Raw genomic sequence first — 23,393 nt, forward strand, 5'->3', positions numbered from 1 at the left:
CCGCAACAGTCCTTCTGCCTTGGCGAATACTCATCAGGATCCGAGATGCCTCGGCTATTGTGGATTCCAAATCGAATACCTTGAGCATCTCCTCTGCGAATAGGTTGAAGGTTGCACATGCTGGGGTCTGGCGCTCGAACTCCGCCGTTCCCCAGAGTCGAGCTCGGCCCGTCAGGTGAGTGATCACGTAACCGACCCTCGCCCCTTCAGTGGCAAAAGTCCTGGGTTGCAGGGTAAACTGGACACGGCAGCTCGTCAGGAACGCCCGTACCTGGGTTGGGTCGCCGCTGAACCGCTCTGGATTGCCGATCCTGGGTTCTGGGGCTCCGGCAGCCACGGTAGCAGTGGACTGGGCAGGAGACTCGGGTGCTGGGCCGGTGAGCAGGCTGGCTGGGGCTGGGCCGGTGGGAGCAGGCAGAGGAGAAAGGTTGGTGAGAAGTTGAATGATCATTGCAAGTTGTTGCTGTTGCTGCTGGAACTGCTGACGCTGGCTCAAGCCGGCTTGAAGTAGGGAGGCAATGTCAGCAGTGTTGCGGTTTACCTCTCTCTCTGTCTCTTCCAGGCGTTGCATGGCGGTGGGTGGTTCTGGTTCGTCGGTTTCCATGCTGGTTCGACCGTGCGCTGGGTCCATGTTTGGTCAGATCGTACTGTCAGACACCAAACAGGACGAGGACCACAAAAGCGTCACGTTCAAAAGTTTATTTAAGGGTAGGGGGTTAAGGGGGTTTCAGGGGTTCCGGGGGGGGTACAGGAGTTCCAAGAGTCTGCGTGTGTGTGTTCCCCCAGTAGCCGAACAGCGATGGCAGGAGCTGGATGATCCGGGAAGTCCTGGGGGAAACACACACACAACAGCAATTGAAACGAAGCAGCAGTACAGTCAAGGACTAGGCGGTATTCGTAGAAGAGGGACGGAAGGCAGGTCAAGATTACCGGGGCTGGAGAACACAGAAGTAGTCGAGCGGGTCCGGGATCACAGGCAAAGAGTCAGAGGCGTTTTCAAAAACAGGCAGGTAACTGGTGCTGGTTGCAGACGATCTGACAAGTGTGGACTGAAAAGCAAGGCTTTATATAGAGGGCATGATGAGTGGTGAATGCAGTGCAGCTGGTAGGTAACGAGGGTGAGGCAGAGCAGAGCAGGAACAGGTGGAGGTCATCAGACTTCAATCAGCACGTGTTACCAGGCAGAGAGAGAGCTCATGACATCTTTTCTAAACATATCTTACATTTCTCCCATCTACTTATGTTTTCACAGATCCTTGCTCCTGATATCCTGATGGTTGCATTTAATTTCATTATATAACTCCAACAGAACACCTACACAAAGGAGCTGTTAAAGTAGTGTCCTGCTACAAACAACAAGACAGCCAGCATGTAAAAAAGGCCTTGTTTGTCCACTTCCTGAAGGGGCTGAAGCATGCTGGCCTTGACACCTCAGTCCTTGCTCCTATTTACAGCTGTGTTGTGGAACACATTCACTCATCCTATGGTCTACTGCAGCGGGTGGTTATATCTTTCACACAAACATACGGGTATTTGTGGGCATTTTTGCGAGGTAACCAGGTACGCCATGTTTTTGGATGTGCAAACAACTGCTGCATTGCCATTGAGATCACATAGTAAGGAGCTGGCTCAAGGGTTATTTGTCGTAGGTGTTCTGTTGGAGTTATATAATGAAATGAAATGCAACCTCTACATCAGTATATGGGCGATTCTACCGAATTCGTGCAAATTGCTGTCCCGGAACCAAAAAACTAATTTAAAAAGCATTAATGTAGGAAAATGTTTGATAATAAAAAGATATAAGCAAATAGCAATCAAAACCCAAAGTAATATTTGAGGTAGCTGCAAGCTTTATATATAAAATATCATCATTTATATGGTGCTTTCTATTGAAAGGTGGTTGTCCCAAACCCTAAGGTCTAAATTTCACCATAGAAAAAAATATTTTTTTAAAAATGTTTTATCATTGTTTTTAGAAGTATCTTTTTGAATACTTTTAGTAATTAAAAGCAAAAATATATATTTATTGAATATTTTCAGGAAAAATCATGAATAATCATGTAAAAATAGCTGTCCCATATTTTCACGTCACTACCGAAACATTGTACAGTTTGGTCAATAATATGATACTGCTTTAAGCCACTCCCCTCCATTTTGGACCAGGAAGTTTGTCTGCGCCTCTCTCCCTCATGGTGGCATGGTGAGTAGATCAGTCCTACCGTTTTGAAGTAAATGTGATCGAAATTTTGGAAATCAGTGTGTGACATTTATGAATGTCACTACCGATCACACATTTTCAACTCTTAAATAAGTTTTTTTGAGTGTTTCTACTGGTCATTTAGGTTTTAGTCATGTTTCAATGTCCAGAACTGTGCTAGCTAACTACATACTGACTAGCATCTTAGTGCTAGGATCACAATTAGCTTATATCGTCACTACCGAAACAGTCACAACCGAAACATGTGTTGACATTTCGGTTGTGACGTGAATGTTTCAGTAGTGACAAAATTACACATTTCTTTATTTTGATAAATAAAAAGAAACATTCAAGTGCACATATATTCTTTTTCAGTACAAATAATTTGTCAGTCATATTTCTGTAATGTTTTATGTGATTTGACTAGGACTAAAATAAAATGAACTATGCCAGATTAATTTAATCAATTCTTATAGCTTAGATGGTTAAATGACTCATTATTGAGATGAATGAAGGCTATATGGTTCTACCTCTGGCCTCTAGGAAAACTTTCTGTGCTAATTTAGCGGGACTTTGACTGATTGCTTTATATGATTGACATAACAGCACTTATCAGTATCATTGTAAATGTCATTGTTAAGTGTAGACATGGCAGGCACACACTAATAATATAAATATCTATGGTTAATTTGTAGAGATAGCTACGGTCAGAGAGGAATTGCCAACATGCCTAGACGGAAAGATGAAAGTAGAGCTGACAGAGTGAGAAAATACAGACAAAGATTGAGGGAGGACCCAGAGAGGTACCAAGAATACTTAAGAAAGGAAAGAGAACGAAATCAGAAACGGAGGGAAGAAGGGAAGCTGAAAAGTATCAAAGAATTATCTGACAGAGAGCAAAGAAATGTCAAAAAAGAATGGAGGAAAAGACAGAAAAGACACAGGAAGAGATGGAAGCATTTTTGAGGGCTTCCTCACCACCTAGCACTTCTAGTGAAGGTGATCATTCACCACAAGTGCATGTACACACTGACTACAAGATGAGGAAGAGAGAATGTAGAACCAATAAATACAGAAAAATACAGAAGTTAGAACAGAAGGTCAAAGAATTACAGAGGAAAAATGAAAGACACAGAAAGCGCTTTCAGAGGTTAAATAAGAAGTTGGAATCACAGTCAAAAAGCTCTCCAAGATCAATGATTCAGAGTGAGGCAGAGATGCACAGACTTCCTTCACGTGTCAGAAAGACCCTTCTTTTCCACAACACCTTAATGCACAAAATGAAGGAAAAATACAAATCTGTTAGCTACAAAGAGAAACATGCTCTCCAGAAAAGATAAACAGCAGGCATGTCCAGGTTAACCCTGCTGTTTTTGAAGCAGTCTTGGAAAAGTTGAAATGAGAAGAGACAAAGTATCCTCCAATTGATGTAAACAAGTTTCACACAGGCACACAACGCCCACCCATACATAACGGATAGACGCGCGCACACACACACACACACACACACACACACACACACACACACACACACACACACACACATGCAGTTCTGTATATTTCTTTTATATGAAAATGTATTCAACCTAACTAAAATTTACCTAAAGTTTACTTAGACAAACTCAGCAACAAGAGAATCAGTTAAGGAGGTTTAGAGAAGTTAGAATGTGTAATGGAAAAACAGGCCCATATGTGTACACCAACGTTACAGGTGGACATGGGTGCACACAAATCAAATTCTGTAGTTTATACTGTGGGCCTGAAGTTTTATATGGACATACTGTACATGTTTGTATTGTTCTGAAGATTTAAATGAGTGGTTCTGAAGATAACAAAATGAGTTACTAAAAATCACAATTGTGTTGACATTGTTCAATTGTAGCATATCTGAGATCAAAAGAAATAGTTTGGATGTCGGAATGTTTAAACATGGACATTAAAATGAGATCTCAAAATAAAATGTTTGATAATTCCATTTACATGATGAACATTACAGTAATATTGTTAGACGTCAGTTGTGTTAAATATGACCTTTTTCTCCATCCTTTTGATATACTGTTTATTATAACACAAATAAAAGTTTCTGTTTCTGAAACAGAGCACATTGTGTCATCTTTTTCTCAAGAGATGTGAAAATCAACACAGAATCTTGCATCCCTTCAAGGTCTGAACTATCCGCCAGCTCTTCAGCGTACTGTCAGTGCAAAGTGCTTTTATGTGGTGTTGCTTTAGGTCCTCTTTGTGCTGTATGTTTTAGCTGCATAATGCCAACCATTTTTGACTAACTAATTACTTTTTTTACACAAAATATGGACAGTGAAATATGGTCGTCACTACCGAAACATTACTGTCACTACCGAACATTTGAGGTCACGACCGAAACACATAATATTCTGGAAAAATAAAATATGTTTTGTTATCAGAAAAAAATGACATAATTTTATTTAGTTAGATAAAAATTTAAACTAATGAATCCTTGAATTTTAAATCTGTATCAGTGCATGTATGGCATTTACAGAGAAATATTGCTTTCAAAATGCATTTAATTCGATGAACCACCCTTATGGTTTTGTTAAAATTATACTTTTAATCAATATAACCATGAAATTGTCTTTAAAAATTTTTAAAAATATATATTCATAAGGTTAATGCAAAGGAAATCAGAATAGGCATTTAAAAACTCATTTTTATATCAAATGTTGTTGCGTTTCGGTAGTGACACATTTTGGGAGAGAGAAAACATTTCGAAACTATATAAAAACACAGTAGGAAACTAAAGTGTCCAATCAGTAGAATAGTGTTCTTTAGATGTTCTACTATGTTAATGACTACAAAGCTTTCAGGAAAAAACACACTTTTCTCAAAAAGTTTTGAAGTGTGAATTTGCACCAATTCGGTAGAATGGCCCATATCAGGAGGGGTGTGGTTAACGGAAACCTCGGGTTACCCAAGAACATAACCTGGTCGGAGCAGGTTTGAGATGCAGCGTAAATTGCCATGGCAGCATACCTCGGTTAAAACCTATCCACCTTTCGTAGTACGGGTTAATCGGGAAGTTACGCCACACGTGATCAAGTTACTCTCGAAGTTACCCAGATAAGCCAGAAACCCCGCTTCGTAGAACAGGCCCCAGGTGTAAGACAGAGCGGCGTAATCGCCAGCGTCCCTGTGACATCACACCAAGACATACACAAATAAACAGACAGACAAATAGACAGAGACAGTAAAGCAAGCCTGTACTTTACAAAGACAGTAGGCTTACAGAACAAGACATTATTTGTATTACTTTTATTGTTTTATTGGTTCTATTGCTATGACTGTGAAATCAACTGTGTGCTGTTAATTGTGCTATAGCCAAAATTAAATATAAAGTAAAAAAGTGTTGCCTGATGCAGGTGAACCCCCGCAAAGTCAGCCGTCCAGCCAGTTAACAAGATATCAGAGACAGCCACTTACCGTACACCGGCGAAAAAGGCAGGATACACCTTGCGCATGCGCCAAAATTCAACACACAAACCGCTCTGTTATTGGCTACTGACAGCACGCATGCCCATGTTTTGTCCAATTAAACAGCTGGATGCCAGTGGATACGAGAAAACGAAAATGATGGGGAAATCAGACAGTTGACGAAGGAACACTTCCTTTTAAAACGTTGAGGAGGGTAGCTAGTTTTTAAGCGTTGGTCAGTCCACATACGCCTAATGAACGCGGTGGAAACATTTAACGCTATGTTGTTAGATATCTCTAACGAGCTCAAGGATGACAACTTGAAGCAGCTCAAGTTCTTGTGTTCTGAAATTATCGGGAAGAAACAAATGGAAAAAGTAAAAATGGGCGTTGATCTTTTTCAGCACCTAAAGGAAGTAAACAAACTAGGACCTGACCATGCAACGTTTCTCTGCACGTTACTGGAGAAAATAAAGCGAGAGGATCTTGCTAAAAAAGTGCAGGAGTACATGCAAAAGAATGCATCAAGAGACGTAGGTCTACCAGAAACCGAGGAACGAGGTTTGTATCTTAGCCTATGTAATGACGGTGTTACGGATCTTAATGGGATGCACGTTAACTGGGGATAAATAATTAGCAGTATAACCCAGCTCATGATGATGTGCTAATTGTTTATCCCTAGTTACCATATACATCCGCAGGCAGGCATATATAACACCGGTGTTGCAACTAGCACCCATGTTAACTGGCTGACGTTTCACGATTGATGACGTTTCTTCGACAGATGTGGCAGCTTGCGGATTTGTCATTTTCTAATATAAACTGGAGAGCAGGGCTCGAATTACGTGGGAGCCTGAGGGAGCCGAGCTCCTATAGAGTGAGGACTGGCTCCCATGAAAGCAACAAAGTCAAAAACCTGAGGGGGTCTCTCATATCTGAAGGTGTCTGGCATTGTAATTTAATCTTAAACAACCGCTCATTGTCCATCCCTGTGCGATCTCTTACCATTAAAGACGTTAAATTAAAATATAGGCTACTACGCTACACTAAGAGACCTACACTACGCTCTTGAACGCAGCATGACACTTCACCACCACACCACTAGACTATGAGCAAACCGTATCGATTTGACAGCACTCGCAAATCTGAAGAAGTCACCCTGCTTTGATGTGAGTGTTTTGTCTATTTGCATAGGCGTTCATTGTGCTAGCCTAGGTGGTTTGATACGTGCTGAAAAGTCCTGTTTGCTGTTGAACTTGCGCTTCACCTATTCTATGTTGATTGACAAAGTCATAAATTATGGCCCATAATGCAGCCTACAATGATTGTGTTGTCTGATGATCTAGCTATCCTCTGCCATTCAGAGCTCCGGAAAGTTCCCAGCTATTTTGAAACACCTGTTAGCAATCTCTGATGTCGGAATATTCAATGGCTACCCGACAATATCTCAGTGCAAACTCCAAAATTGTTTGTCTATTAATTTTCCACGGTTCAACACATTAGCCTACTAGAACATAGTTTGGCTGGCTTTATTCATTTCTGCCAGTTAGTGCTTTTTCCCCTGTGTAAGTTACACTACATGCATTATTGTGTTTGACACTGAGGATAGCCTATCTGAGACGGTGGTCTGGTTTAAATGAGTTACGTTGTGAAATTGAGAATGGCACAGACTAAATCGTTTAGTCTATTTCTTTGTATTGTGAAATTGAAATGAGATATGGACTATTATAATCAATAATATGTTGAAATGAATTAAAAGTAATCAATTTCTATGAAAAATCTATGTCTGTTGTGTGCGTGTGTCAAGGTAAACCCTAGGCCTACCGTGCGCATATACTGTACTGCGCAAAAGCGCCACTTGGGCCTAGGCTATTTCATTGTATCGCCTTGTTAGGCTATGCGCGGGGTGTGCCAACTTTTTATGAGATAGAGAGACCTTTACAGACAAAAAGATAATTCGAGCCCTGACATAAACTGTTATTGAGTGTTGTTGATACACTGAACTTGTGCCCTCGGAACCAAATCTGACAGCAAGCAGCTTTGGAGTTTTGGAAGTAGGCTGCAGGCAGGCAGCTGGTGGATACATAACTGGCATGCGTAAGGTAATGGTAAGGTAAAAGCAATGACCGAAATGCAGTGTTGAAACACGTGTATGAAACGTATTAAATATGCAAACACAGATCCGGTATAAACACTGACCCCCCCCCCCCCCCCCCCCCTCCGAAAAAAAATCTCCCGTTTTTGGAAAGCTAAATGTTGACAGGTATGATATACTGTACTGCGCAAAAGCGCCACTTGCGCCTAGGCTATTTCATTGTATCGCCTTGTTCGGCTATGCGCGGGGTGTGCCAACTTTTTATGAGATAGAGAGACCCCCTAAAGACAAAAAGATAATTCGAGCCCTGCTGGAGAGGAACAAAATATGCATGACATATTTAAATGTCAAAATTGTCTGTAGTAGGATACACTGAGCCATGAATATGACACCAAAAAAATAAATACATAGCACAGGCCTAATATTAAAGGTGCTCTAAGCGATGCTGGGTAACGTCACTTCTGTTGACTTTCAAACAAAACAGAGAGCTAGCTCGCTACTTCCTCCCCCACCCTCCTGCTGCTCCCGTGCAATTGAACCTCTAGCCTACTAAACGCACATCTCGTCTGTGATTTGCTGGAACAGTTTGTTATGTTTTTATGGGCTAGGTTTGCCCAGGTTGTTTTTGTTACTGTTTTTGGAGCCTGGGCTGTCCAGAGATCGCATTTTTTTACAGTGTATTGGACACAGATGGCTAGTGGATGGTTAGGTGATGTTTGCTAGCCTGGCCTCGGCCTGCCTACGTACTTCCGCTCGATTTCTTTTCCCTACAGTACTCTAAGTCAGAGAGTCTGGTTTCCAGGCTAGATGTTTGCAGTAAGTGACATAAAATGTTTTAGCCTAAAAAACATGCGGCATTACTTAGAGCACCTTTAACTCCATGTGGGTATCGAACTCTAAGTGGGTATCTAACCAAAATTAAAATTCGTTTAGCTCTGTGACAGTTTTCGTAGGCCTATGCAAGGATGGCTGAATGTCAACGGACTTGTGTGCTATGCACAAATAGAACTTCAACAATGCATTTTGCCCAAGAACCCAGACTTGAGGATCAAATGGCTTCAGTTTATTTTTTGGAACAATGCCACAGCAGACATCCCAAGTCTCCCGGAAGTTCCGGGAGTCTCCCGCATATTGATAGCGGCTCCCTGACGCCCGCAAATTAGATAAAACCTCCCGGAATCTAGAGTAAGCGATCAAGAGCGCGCATGCGAGACCGCATGTGCATCTGAGTGTAGCACACACACGACGGGAGAGAGAGAGAGCTGGTGGTGCGTGTGTGCCTAAGCGCATCCAAGACAGACAACATCCTGATTGGCACCCATCATGCACTAGAGGTGCCACTGCACCACAACAGCACCACACTCAACTGCTTCCGGTATTGGCCCGTTGGAAGAAATGACCCTGGGGGAGGTCCGTTTAGTGGATCTGCGCCAAATGCTAATGAAGATCTGGACCAAATCTGGCCCAAATATATTTTGCTGTCTGGGTGATTAGGTAAATAAATCATTGTTGACACGTTATGGTTAAATTATCGAAATGAGTACGATTGTGCTGTAATCCTGCTAAACATATTAGGTGATGTCTTGTCAGTCTCACATTATCAGCTGTTCTTTGAGTCTGGGTAATTCATGGGACAAACTGTTATATCCTATAGGCCTACTACCGTTCAATACAACATAGCCTATTGCATTCATTCCAAAATATTGCATTCAATCCAAAATATTGCATTCCTGCAGTGTACTACGTAGTGCAATGCAGCTTTTAATGTCCAAAATACAGTTTTTCCTGAATATGAACTACAGATATTCCTCCAAAACTACAGTGTTGAGACCTGAAGTTGTAGAGTTGTATTTTATAGTAGGCCTATTGTAGTATTTGAATATTTACCCACCCATCATCATGAAGTGCTTTGAGCGGCTTGTCATGTCACATATCAAATCCATTCTCCCCCCCACCCTGGACCCCTTCCAGTTTGCATACCGAGCCAAGCGGTCTACAGAGGATGCAATCTGCTCTGCCCTCCACCCAGCCCTCACCCACCTGGAAAAAAGAGACTCATATGTGAGATTGCTGTTTATAGACTTCAGTTCTGCATTCAACACCATAATACCACAACAACTCATCTGCAAACTTGACAAACTGGGACTCAGTACCTACCTCTGCAACTGGCTACTGGACTTCCTGGAGGCCTCAAGTAGTACGTGTTGGCAACAATACCTCAAGCAGCATCACACTGAGCACAGGGGCCCCCCAAGGCTGCGTGCTCAGTCCGCTGCTCTTCACCCTGCTGACGCATGACTGCACTGCAACCTACAGCAACAATCACATAGTGAAATTTGCTGACGACACAACTCTGGTGGGTCTCATCACCAAGGGCGACGAGACTCAATACAGGTTGGAGGTCGACCATCTGACCACGTGGTGCAGGGACAACAACCTCCTGCTGAACGTCAGCAAGACCAAAGAGATTGTTGTTGACTTCCGGAGAGGTCACACCCAACACCTGCCACTGACCATCGACGGTGCTGTGGTGGAGAGAGCGAGCAGCACCAAATTCCTGGGGGTGCACATCAGCGAAGACCTCTCCTGGACCACCAACACTGCATCACTGGCGAAGAGAGCTCAGCGCCGCCTGTACTTCCTGCGGAAACTCAGGCGAGCAAGTGCTCCACCAGCCATCATGACCACATTCTACCGAGGCACCATTGAGAGCATCCTCTCCAGCTGTATCGCTGTGTGGGGCGGGAGCTGCACTGAATACAACAGGAAAGCCCTGCAGCGCATAGTGAACACAGCTGGAAGGATTATTGGTGCTTCACTCCCCTCCCTGAAGGACATTTACACCACCCACCTCACCCGCAAGGCGACCAAAATTGTGAGTGATGCAAGTCACCCCGCTCACAATCTGCTCGATCTACTGCCCTCTGGGAAGAGGTACAGAAGCCTGCGCTCCCGCACTACCAGACTCACCAACAGCTTCATACACCAAGCTGTAAGGATGCTGAACTCTCTCCCTCCTCTCCCCCCTCCACCCTCAGCTACATAACATCCTGGACATTGGACCCACAATGGCCGCGTGCACTACTCCACTTGCACACTTGCACACTTGTACACTTTACAACTTGTTGTTGTTGTCCTGAAAACACAACACTTCTGCTGCTCTTACATAACTTGCACCACTATGTCACTTTCTTTCTTACTTAGGTCAAACAGAACTACCCAAGCCTTTTATTGGCCTGACTTTGCACTAGTATTTTATTGACTGTCTATGCACAATTTAAACCAAATTTTGCTGCTCTTATTTTTTTCATTATTATATGTGCCCTCTTATTTACTTACTTTTTTGTTTACTTGAATGTTATGTTTGTCTGTGGACTTAAATTGGTAAAATATGTCTTGTCTTCACCGTGGGATAGAGAGAAACGTAATTTCGATCTCTTTGTATGTCTGGAACATGTGAAGAAATTGACAATAAAGCTGACTTTGACTTTGACTTTGACTTTGACACAACAGTTTTACCCTTGTCTCACCAATATACATTATCTGTATATTATCTGTAAAGGTGTCCTGATATTTTATTTAGGGATGGTCCTGCAATCTTTTCTAAACATATCTTACATTTCTCCCATCTACTTATGTTTTCACAGATCCTTGCTCCTGATATCCTGATGGTTGCATTTAATTTCATTATATAACTCCAACAGAACACCTACACAAAGGAGCTGTTAAAGTAGTGTCCTGCTACAAACAACAAGACAGCCAGCATGTAAAAAAGGCCTTGTTTGTCCACTTCCTGAAGGGGCTGAAGCATGCTGGCCTTGACACCTCAGTCCTTGCTCCTATTTACAGCTGTGTTGTGGAACACATTCACTCATCCTATGGTCTACTGCAGCGGGTGGTTATATCTTTCACACAAACATACGGGTATTTGTGGGCATTTTTGCGAGGTAACCAGGTACGCCATGTTTTTGGATGTGCAAACAACTGCTGCATTGCCATTGAGATCACATAGTAAGGAGCTGGCTCAAGGGTTATTTGTCGTAGGTGTTCTGTTGGAGTTATATAATGAAATGAAATGCAACCTCTACATCAGTATATCAGGAGGGGTGTGGTTAACGGAAACCTCGGGTTACCCAAGAACATAACCTGGTCGGAGCAGGTTTGAGATGCAGCGTAAATTGCCATGGCAGCATACCTCGGTTAAAACCTATCCACCTTTCGTAGTACGGGTTAATCGGGAAGTTACGCCACACGTGATCAAGTTACTCTCGAAGTTACCCAGATAAGCCAGAAACCCCGCTTCGTAGAACAGGCCCCAGGTGTAAGACAGAGCGGCGTAATCGCCAGCGTCCCTGTGACATCACACCAAGACATACACAAATAAACAGACAGACAAATAGACAGAGACAGTAAAGCAAGCCTGTACTTTACAAAGACAGTAGGCTTACAGAACAAGACATTATTTGTATTACTTTTATTGTTTTATTGGTTCTATTGCTATGACTGTGAAATCAACTGTGTGCTGTTAATTGTGCTATAGCCAAAATTAAATATAAAGTAAAAAAGTGTTGCCTGATGCAGGTGAACCCCCGCAAAGTCAGCCGTCCAGCCAGTTAACAAGATATCAGAGACAGCCACTTACCGTACACCGGCGAAAAAGGCAGGATACACCTTGCGCATGCGCCAAAATTCAACACACAAACCGCTCTGTTATTGGCTACTGACAGCACGCATGCCCATGTTTTGTCCAATTAAACAGCTGGATGCCAGTGGATACGAGAAAACGAAAATGATGGGGAAATCAGACAGTTGACGAAGGAACACTTCCTTTTAAAACGTTGAGGAGGGTAGCTAGTTTTTAAGCGTTGGTCAGTCCACATACGCCTAATGAACGCGGTGGAAACATTTAACGCTATGTTGTTAGATATCTCTAACGAGCTCAAGGATGACAACTTGAAGCAGCTCAAGTTCTTGTGTTCTGAAATTATCGGGAAGAAACAAATGGAAAAAGTAAAAATGGGCGTTGATCTTTTTCAGCACCTAAAGGAAGTAAACAAACTAGGACCTGACCATGCAACGTTTCTCTGCACGTTACTGGAGAAAATAAAGCGAGAGGATCTTGCTAAAAAAGTGCAGGAGTACATGCAAAAGAATGCATCAAGAGACGTAGGTCTACCAGAAACCGAGGAACGAGGTTTGTATCTTAGCCTATGTAATGACGGTGTTACGGATCTTAATGGGATGCACGTTAACTGGGGATAAATAATTAGCAGTATAACCCAGCTCATGATGATGTGCTAATTGTTTATCCCTAGTTACCATATACATCCGCAGGCAGGCATATATAACACCGGTGTTGCAACTAGCACCCATGTTAACTGGCTGACGTTTCACGATTGATGACGTTTCTTCGACAGATGTGGCAGCTTGCGGATTTGTCATTTTCTAATATAAACTGGAGAGCAGGGCTCGAATTACGTGGGAGCCTGAGGGAGCCGAGCTCCTATAGAGTGAGGACTGGCTCCCATGAAAGCAACAAAGTCAAAAACCTGAGGGGGTCTCTCATATCTGAAGGTGTCTGGCATTGTAATTTAATCTTAAACAACCGCTCATTGTCCATCCCTGTGCGATCTCTTACCATTAAAGACGTTAAATTAAAATATAGGCTACTACGCTACACTAAGAGACCTACACTACGCTCTTGAACGCAGCATGACACTTCACCACCACACCACTAGACTATGAGCAAACCGTATCGATTTGACAGCACTCGCAAATCTGAAGAAGTCACCCTGCTTTGATGTGAGTGTTTTGTCTATTTGCATAGGCGTTCATTGTGCTAGCCTAGGTGGTTTGATACGTGCTGAAAAGTCCTGTTTGCTGTTGAACTTGCGCTTCACCTATTCTATGTTGATTGACAAAGTCATAAATTATGGCCCATAATGCAGCCTACAATGATTGTGTTGTCTGATGATCTAGCTATCCTCTGCCATTCAGAGCTCCGGAAAGTTCCCAGCTATTTTGAAACACCTGTTAGCAATCTCTGATGTCGGAATATTCAATGGCTACCCGACAATATCTCAGTGCAAACTCCAAAATTGTTTGTCTATTAATTTTCCACGGTTCAACACATTAGCCTACTAGAACATAGTTTGGCTGGCTTTATTCATTTCTGCCAGTTAGTGCTTTTTCCCCTGTGTAAGTTACACTACATGCATTATTGTGTTTGACACTGAGGATAGCCTATCTGAGACGGTGGTCTGGTTTAAATGAGTTACGTTGTGAAATTGAGAATGGCACAGACTAAATCGTTTAGTCTATTTCTTTGTATTGTGAAATTGAAATGAGATATGGACTATTATAATCAATAATATGTTGAAATGAATTAAAAGTAATCAATTTCTATGAAAAATCTATGTCTGTTGTGTGCGTGTGTCAAGGTAAACCCTAGGCCTACCGTGCGCATATACTGTACTGCGCAAAAGCGCCACTTGGGCCTAGGCTATTTCATTGTATCGCCTTGTTAGGCTATGCGCGGGGTGTGCCAACTTTTTATGAGATAGAGAGACCTTTACAGACAAAAAGATAATTCGAGCCCTGACATAAACTGTTATTGAGTGTTGTTGATACACTGAACTTGTGCCCTCGGAACCAAATCTGACAGCAAGCAGCTTTGGAGTTTTGGAAGTAGGCTGCAGGCAGGCAGCTGGTGGATACATAACTGGCATGCGTAAGGTAATGGTAAGGTAAAAGCAATGACCGAAATGCAGTGTTGAAACACGTGTATGAAACGTATTAAATATGCAAACACAGATCCGGTATAAACACTGACCCCCCCCCCCCCCTCCGAAAAAAAATCTCCCGTTTTTGGAAAGCTAAATGTTGACAGGTATGATATACTGTACTGCGCAAAAGCGCCACTTGCGCCTAGGCTATTTCATTGTATCGCCTTGTTCGGCTATGCGCGGGGTGTGCCAACTTTTTATGAGATAGAGAGACCCCCTAAAGACAAAAAGATAATTCGAGCCCTGCTGGAGAGGAACAAAATATGCATGACATATTTAAATGTCAAAATTGTCTGTAGTAGGATACACTGAGCCATGAATATGACACCAAAAAAATAAATACATAGCACAGGCCTAATATTAAAGGTGCTCTAAGCGATGCTGGGTAACGTCACTTCTGTTGACTTTCAAACAAAACAGAGAGCTAGCTCGCTACTTCCTCCCCCACCCTCCTGCTGCTCCCGTGCAATTGAACCTCTAGCCTACTAAACGCACATCTCGTCTGTGATTTGCTGGAACAGTTTGTTATGTTTTTATGGGCTAGGTTTGCCCAGGTTGTTTTTGTTACTGTTTTTGGAGCCTGGGCTGTCCAGAGATCGCATTTTTTTACAGTGTATTGGACACAGATGGCTAGTGGATGGTTAGGTGATGTTTGCTAGCCTGGCCTCGGCCTGCCTACGTACTTCCGCTCGATTTCTTTTCCCTACAGTACTCTAAGTCAGAGAGTCTGGTTTCCAGGCTAGATGTTTGCAGTAAGTGACATAAAATGTTTTAGCCTAAAAAACATGCGGCATTACTTAGAGCACCTTTAACTCCATGTGGGTATCGAACTCTAAGTGGGTATCTAACCAAAATTAAAATTCGTTTAGCTCTGTGACAGTTTTCGTAGGCCTATGCAAGGATGGCTGAATGTCAACGGACTTGTGTGCTATGCACAAATAGAACTTCAACAATGCATTTTGCCCAAGAACCCAGACTTGAGGATCAAATGGCTTCAGTTTATTTTTTGGAACAATGCCACAGCAGACATCCCAAGTCTCCCGGAAGTTCCGGGAGTCTCCCGCATATTGATAGCGGCTCCCTGACGCCCGCAAATTAGATAAAACCTCCCGGAATCTAGAGTAAGCGATCAAGAGCGCGCATGCGAGACCGCATGTGCATCTGAGTGTAGCACACACACGACGGGAGAGAGAGAGAGCTGGTGGTGCGTGTGTGCCTAAGCGCATCCAAGACAGACAACATCCTGATTGGCACCCATCATGCACTAGAGGTGCCACTGCACCACAACAGCACCACACTCAACTGCTTCCGGTATTGGCCCGTTGGAAGAAATGACCCTGGGGGAGGTCCGTTTAGTGGATCTGCGCCAAATGCTAATGAAGATCTGGACCAAATCTGGCCCAAATATATTTTGCTGTCTGGGTGATTAGGTAAATAAATCATTGTTGACACGTTATGGTTAAATTATCGAAATGAGTACGATTGTGCTGTAATCCTGCTAAACATATTAGGTGATGTCTTGTCAGTCTCACATTATCAGCTGTTCTTTGAGTCTGGGTAATTCATGGGACAAACTGTTATATCCTATAGGCCTACTACCGTTCAATACAACATAGCCTATTGCATTCATTCCAAAATATTGCATTCAATCCAAAATATTGCATTCCTGCAGTGTACTACGTAGTGCAATGCAGCTTTTAATGTCCAAAATACAGTTTTTCCTGAATATGAACTACAGATATTCCTCCAAAACTACAGTGTTGAGACCTGAAGTTGTAGAGTTGTATTTTATAGTAGGCCTATTGTAGTATTTGAATATTTACCCACCCATCATCATGAAGTGCTTTGAGCGGCTTGTCATGTCACATATCAAATCCATTCTCCCCCCCACCCTGGACCCCTTCCAGTTTGCATACCGAGCCAAGCGGTCTACAGAGGATGCAATCTGCTCTGCCCTCCACCCAGCCCTCACCCACCTGGAAAAAAGAGACTCATATGTGAGATTGCTGTTTATAGACTTCAGTTCTGCATTCAACACCATAATACCACAACAACTCATCTGCAAACTTGACAAACTGGGACTCAGTACCTACCTCTGCAACTGGCTACTGGACTTCCTGGAGGCCTCAAGTAGTACGTGTTGGCAACAATACCTCAAGCAGCATCACACTGAGCACAGGGGCCCCCCAAGGCTGCGTGCTCAGTCCGCTGCTCTTCACCCTGCTGACGCATGACTGCACTGCAACCTACAGCAACAATCACATAGTGAAATTTGCTGACGACACAACTCTGGTGGGTCTCATCACCAAGGGCGACGAGACTCAATACAGGTTGGAGGTCGACCATCTGACCACGTGGTGCAGGGACAACAACCTCCTGCTGAACGTCAGCAAGACCAAAGAGATTGTTGTTGACTTCCGGAGAGGTCACACCCAACACCTGCCACTGACCATCGACGGTGCTGTGGTGGAGAGAGCGAGCAGCACCAAATTCCTGGGGGTGCACATCAGCGAAGACCTCTCCTGGACCACCAACACTGCATCACTGGCGAAGAGAGCTCAGCGCCGCCTGTACTTCCTGCGGAAACTCAGGCGAGCAAGTGCTCCACCAGCCATCATGACCACATTCTACCGAGGCACCATTGAGAGCATCCTCTCCAGCTGTATCGCTGTGTGGGGCGGGAGCTGCACTGAATACAACAGGAAAGCCCTGCAGCGCATAGTGAACACAGCTGGAAGGATTATTGGTGCTTCACTCCCCTCCCTGAAGGACATTTACACCACCCACCTCACCCGCAAGGCGACCAAAATTGTGAGTGATGCAAGTCACCCCGCTCACAATCTGCTCGATCTACTGCCCTCTGGGAAGAGGTACAGAAGCCTGCGCTCCCGCACTACCAGACTCACCAACAGCTTCATACACCAAGCTGTAAGGATGCTGAACTCTCTCCCTCCTCTCCCCCCTCCACCCTCAGCTACATAACATCCTGGACATTGGACCCACAATGGCCGCGTGCACTACTCCACTTGCACACTTGCACACTTGTACACTTTACAACTTGTTGTTGTTGTCCTGAAAACACAACACTTCTGCTGCTCTTACATAACTTGCACCACTATGTCACTTTCTTTCTTACTTAGGTCAAACAGAACTACCCAAGCCTTTTATTGGCCTGACTTTGCACTAGTATTTTATTGACTGTCTATGCACAATTTAAACCAAATTTTGCTGCTCTTATTTTTTTCATTATTATATGTGCCCTCTTATTTACTTACTTTTTTGTTTACTTGAATGTTATGTTTGTCTGTGGACTTAAATTGGTAAAATATGTCTTGTCTTCACCGTGGGATAGAGAGAAACGTAATTTCGATCTCTTTGTATGTCTGGAACATGTGAAGAAATTGACAATAAAGCTGACTTTGACTTTGACTTTGACTTTGACACAACAGTTTTACCCTTGTCTCACCAATATACATTATCTGTATATTATCTGTAAAGGTGTCCTGATATTTTATTTAGGGATGGTCCTGCAATCTTTTCTAAACATATCTTACATTTCTCCCATCTACTTATGTTTTCACAGATCCTTGCTCCTGATATCCTGATGGTTGCATTTAATTTCATTATATAACTCCAACAGAACACCTACACAAAGGAGCTGTTAAAGTAGTGTCCTGCTACAAACAACAAGACAGCCAGCATGTAAAAAAGGCCTTGTTTGTCCACTTCCTGAAGGGGCTGAAGCATGCTGGCCTTGACACCTCAGTCCTTGCTCCTATTTACAGCTGTGTTGTGGAACACATTCACTCATCCTATGGTCTACTGCAGCGGGTGGTTATATCTTTCACACAAACATACGGGTATTTGTGGGCATTTTTGCGAGGTAACCAGGTACGCCATGTTTTTGGATGTGCAAACAACTGCTGCATTGCCATTGAGATCACATAGTAAGGAGCTGGCTCAAGGGTTATTTGTCGTAGGTGTTCTGTTGGAGTTATATAATGAAATGAAATGCAACCTCTACATCAGTATATCAGGAGGGGTGTGGTTAACGGAAACCTCGGGTTACCCAAGAACATAACCTGGTCGGAGCAGGTTTGAGATGCAGCGTAAATTGCCATGGCAGCATACCTCGGTTAAAACCTATCCACCTTTCGTAGTACGGGTTAATCGGGAAGTTACGCCACACGTGATCAAGTTACTCTCGAAGTTACCCAGATAAGCCAGAAACCCCGCTTCGTAGAACAGGCCCCAGGTGTAAGACAGAGCGGCGTAATCGCCAGCGTCCCTGTGACATCACACCAAGACATACACAAATAAACAGACAGACAAATAGACAGAGACAGTAAAGCAAGCCTGTACTTTACAAAGACAGTAGGCTTACAGAACAAGACATTATTTGTATTACTTTTATTGTTTTATTGGTTCTATTGCTATGACTGTGAAATCAACTGTGTGCTGTTAATTGTGCTATAGCCAAAATTAAATATAAAGTAAAAAAGTGTTGCCTGATGCAGGTGAACCCCCGCAAAGTCAGCCGTCCAGCCAGTTAACAAGATATCAGAGACAGCCACTTACCGTACACCGGCGAAAAAGGCAGGATACACCTTGCGCATGCGCCAAAATTCAACACACAAACCGCTCTGTTATTGGCTACTGACAGCACGCATGCCCATGTTTTGTCCAATTAAACAGCTGGATGCCAGTGGATACGAGAAAACGAAAATGATGGGGAAATCAGACAGTTGACGAAGGAACACTTCCTTTTAAAACGTTGAGGAGGGTAGCTAGTTTTTAAGCGTTGGTCAGTCCACATACGCCTAATGAACGCGGTGGAAACATTTAACGCTATGTTGTTAGATATCTCTAACGAGCTCAAGGATGACAACTTGAAGCAGCTCAAGTTCTTGTGTTCTGAAATTATCGGGAAGAAACAAATGGAAAAAGTAAAAATGGGCGTTGATCTTTTTCAGCACCTAAAGGAAGTAAACAAACTAGGACCTGACCATGCAACGTTTCTCTGCACGTTACTGGAGAAAATAAAGCGAGAGGATCTTGCTAAAAAAGTGCAGGAGTACATGCAAAAGAATGCATCAAGAGACGTAGGTCTACCAGAAACCGAGGAACGAGGTTTGTATCTTAGCCTATGTAATGACGGTGTTACGGATCTTAATGGGATGCACGTTAACTGGGGATAAATAATTAGCAGTATAACCCAGCTCATGATGATGTGCTAATTGTTTATCCCTAGTTACCATATACATCCGCAGGCAGGCATATATAACACCGGTGTTGCAACTAGCACCCATGTTAACTGGCTGACGTTTCACGATTGATGACGTTTCTTCGACAGATGTGGCAGCTTGCGGATTTGTCATTTTCTAATATAAACTGGAGAGCAGGGCTCGAATTACGTGGGAGCCTGAGGGAGCCGAGCTCCTATAGAGTGAGGACTGGCTCCCATGAAAGCAACAAAGTCAAAAACCTGAGGGGGTCTCTCATATCTGAAGGTGTCTGGCATTGTAATTTAATCTTAAACAACCGCTCATTGTCCATCCCTGTGCGATCTCTTACCATTAAAGACGTTAAATTAAAATATAGGCTACTACGCTACACTAAGAGACCTACACTACGCTCTTGAACGCAGCATGACACTTCACCACCACACCACTAGACTATGAGCAAACCGTATCGATTTGACAGCACTCGCAAATCTGAAGAAGTCACCCTGCTTTGATGTGAGTGTTTTGTCTATTTGCATAGGCGTTCATTGTGCTAGCCTAGGTGGTTTGATACGTGCTGAAAAGTCCTGTTTGCTGTTGAACTTGCGCTTCACCTATTCTATGTTGATTGACAAAGTCATAAATTATGGCCCATAATGCAGCCTACAATGATTGTGTTGTCTGATGATCTAGCTATCCTCTGCCATTCAGAGCTCCGGAAAGTTCCCAGCTATTTTGAAACACCTGTTAGCAATCTCTGATGTCGGAATATTCAATGGCTACCCGACAATATCTCAGTGCAAACTCCAAAATTGTTTGTCTATTAATTTTCCACGGTTCAACACATTAGCCTACTAGAACATAGTTTGGCTGGCTTTATTCATTTCTGCCAGTTAGTGCTTTTTCCCCTGTGTAAGTTACACTACATGCATTATTGTGTTTGACACTGAGGATAGCCTATCTGAGACGGTGGTCTGGTTTAAATGAGTTACGTTGTGAAATTGAGAATGGCACAGACTAAATCGTTTAGTCTATTTCTTTGTATTGTGAAATTGAAATGAGATATGGACTATTATAATCAATAATATGTTGAAATGAATTAAAAGTAATCAATTTCTATGAAAAATCTATGTCTGTTGTGTGCGTGTGTCAAGGTAAACCCTAGGCCTACCGTGCGCATATACTGTACTGCGCAAAAGCGCCACTTGGGCCTAGGCTATTTCATTGTATCGCCTTGTTAGGCTATGCGCGGGGTGTGCCAACTTTTTATGAGATAGAGAGACCTTTACAGACAAAAAGATAATTCGAGCCCTGACATAAACTGTTATTGAGTGTTGTTGATACACTGAACTTGTGCCCTCGGAACCAAATCTGACAGCAAGCAGCTTTGGAGTTTTGGAAGTAGGCTGCAGGCAGGCAGCTGGTGGATACATAACTGGCATGCGTAAGGTAATGGTAAGGTAAAAGCAATGACCGAAATGCAGTGTTGAAACACGTGTATGAAACGTATTAAATATGCAAACACAGATCCGGTATAAACACTGACCCCCCCCCCCCCCCCCCCCCTCCGAAAAAAAATCTCCCGTTTTTGGAAAGCTAAATGTTGACAGGTATGATATACTGTACTGCGCAAAAGCGCCACTTGCGCCTAGGCTATTTCATTGTATCGCCTTGTTCGGCTATGCGCGGGGTGTGCCAACTTTTTATGAGATAGAGAGACCCCCTAAAGACAAAAAGATAATTCGAGCCCTGCTGGAGAGGAACAAAATATGCATGACATATTTAAATGTCAAAATTGTCTGTAGTAGGATACACTGAGCCATGAATATGACACCAAAAAAATAAATACATAGCACAGGCCTAATATTAAAGGTGCTCTAAGCGATGCTGGGTAACGTCACTTCTGTTGACTTTCAAACAAAACAGAGAGCTAGCTCGCTACTTCCTCCCCCACCCTCCTGCTGCTCCCGTGCAATTGAACCTCTAGCCTACTAAACGCACATCTCGTCTGTGATTTGCTGGAACAGTTTGTTATGTTTTTATGGGCTAGGTTTGCCCAGGTTGTTTTTGTTACTGTTTTTGGAGCCTGGGCTGTCCAGAGATCGCATTTTTTTACAGTGTATTGGACACAGATGGCTAGTGGATGGTTAGGTGATGTTTGCTAGCCTGGCCTCGGCCTGCCTACGTACTTCCGCTCGATTTCTTTTCCCTACAGTACTCTAAGTCAGAGAGTCTGGTTTCCAGGCTAGATGTTTGCAGTAAGTGACATAAAATGTTTTAGCCTAAAAAACATGCGGCATTACTTAGAGCACCTTTAACTCCATGTGGGTATCGAACTCTAAGTGGGTATCTAACCAAAATTAAAATTCGTTTAGCTCTGTGACAGTTTTCGTAGGCCTATGCAAGGATGGCTGAATGTCAACGGACTTGTGTGCTATGCACAAATAGAACTTCAACAATGCATTTTGCCCAAGAACCCAGACTTGAGGATCAAATGGCTTCAGTTTATTTTTTGGAACAATGCCACAGCAGACATCCCAAGTCTCCCGGAAGTTCCGGGAGTCTCCCGCATATTGATAGCGGCTCCCTGACGCCCGCAAATTAGATAAAACCTCCCGGAATCTAGAGTAAGCGATCAAGAGCGCGCATGCGAGACCGCATGTGCATCTGAGTGTAGCACACACACGACGGGAGAGAGAGAGAGCTGGTGGTGCGTGTGTGCCTAAGCGCATCCAAGACAGACAACATCCTGATTGGCACCCATCATGCACTAGAGGTGCCACTGCACCACAACAGCACCACACTCAACTGCTTCCGGTATTGGCCCGTTGGAAGAAATGACCCTGGGGGAGGTCCGTTTAGTGGATCTGCGCCAAATGCTAATGAAGATCTGGACCAAATCTGGCCCAAATATATTTTGCTGTCTGGGTGATTAGGTAAATAAATCATTGTTGACACGTTATGGTTAAATTATCGAAATGAGTACGATTGTGCTGTAATCCTGCTAAACATATTAGGTGATGTCTTGTCAGTCTCACATTATCAGCTGTTCTTTGAGTCTGGGTAATTCATGGGACAAACTGTTATATCCTATAGGCCTACTACCGTTCAATACAACATAGCCTATTGCATTCATTCCAAAATATTGCATTCAATCCAAAATATTGCATTCCTGCAGTGTACTACGTAGTGCAATGCAGCTTTTAATGTCCAAAATACAGTTTTTCCTGAATATGAACTACAGATATTCCTCCAAAACTACAGTGTTGAGACCTGAAGTTGTAGAGTTGTATTTTATAGTAGGCCTATTGTAGTATTTGAATATTTACCCACCCATCATCATGAAGTGCTTTGAGCGGCTTGTCATGTCACATATCAAATCCATTCTCCCCCCCACCCTGGACCCCTTCCAGTTTGCATACCGAGCCAAGCGGTCTACAGAGGATGCAATCTGCTCTGCCCTCCACCCAGCCCTCACCCACCTGGAAAAAAGAGACTCATATGTGAGATTGCTGTTTATAGACTTCAGTTCTGCATTCAACACCATAATACCACAACAACTCATCTGCAAACTTGACAAACTGGGACTCAGTACCTACCTCTGCAACTGGCTACTGGACTTCCTGGAGGCCTCAAGTAGTACGTGT

This window comes from Alosa sapidissima, chromosome 14 (genome assembly GCF_018492685.1).
Source record: "Alosa sapidissima isolate fAloSap1 chromosome 14, fAloSap1.pri, whole genome shotgun sequence".
Taxonomy (NCBI): domain Eukaryota; kingdom Metazoa; phylum Chordata; class Actinopteri; order Clupeiformes; family Clupeidae; genus Alosa; species Alosa sapidissima.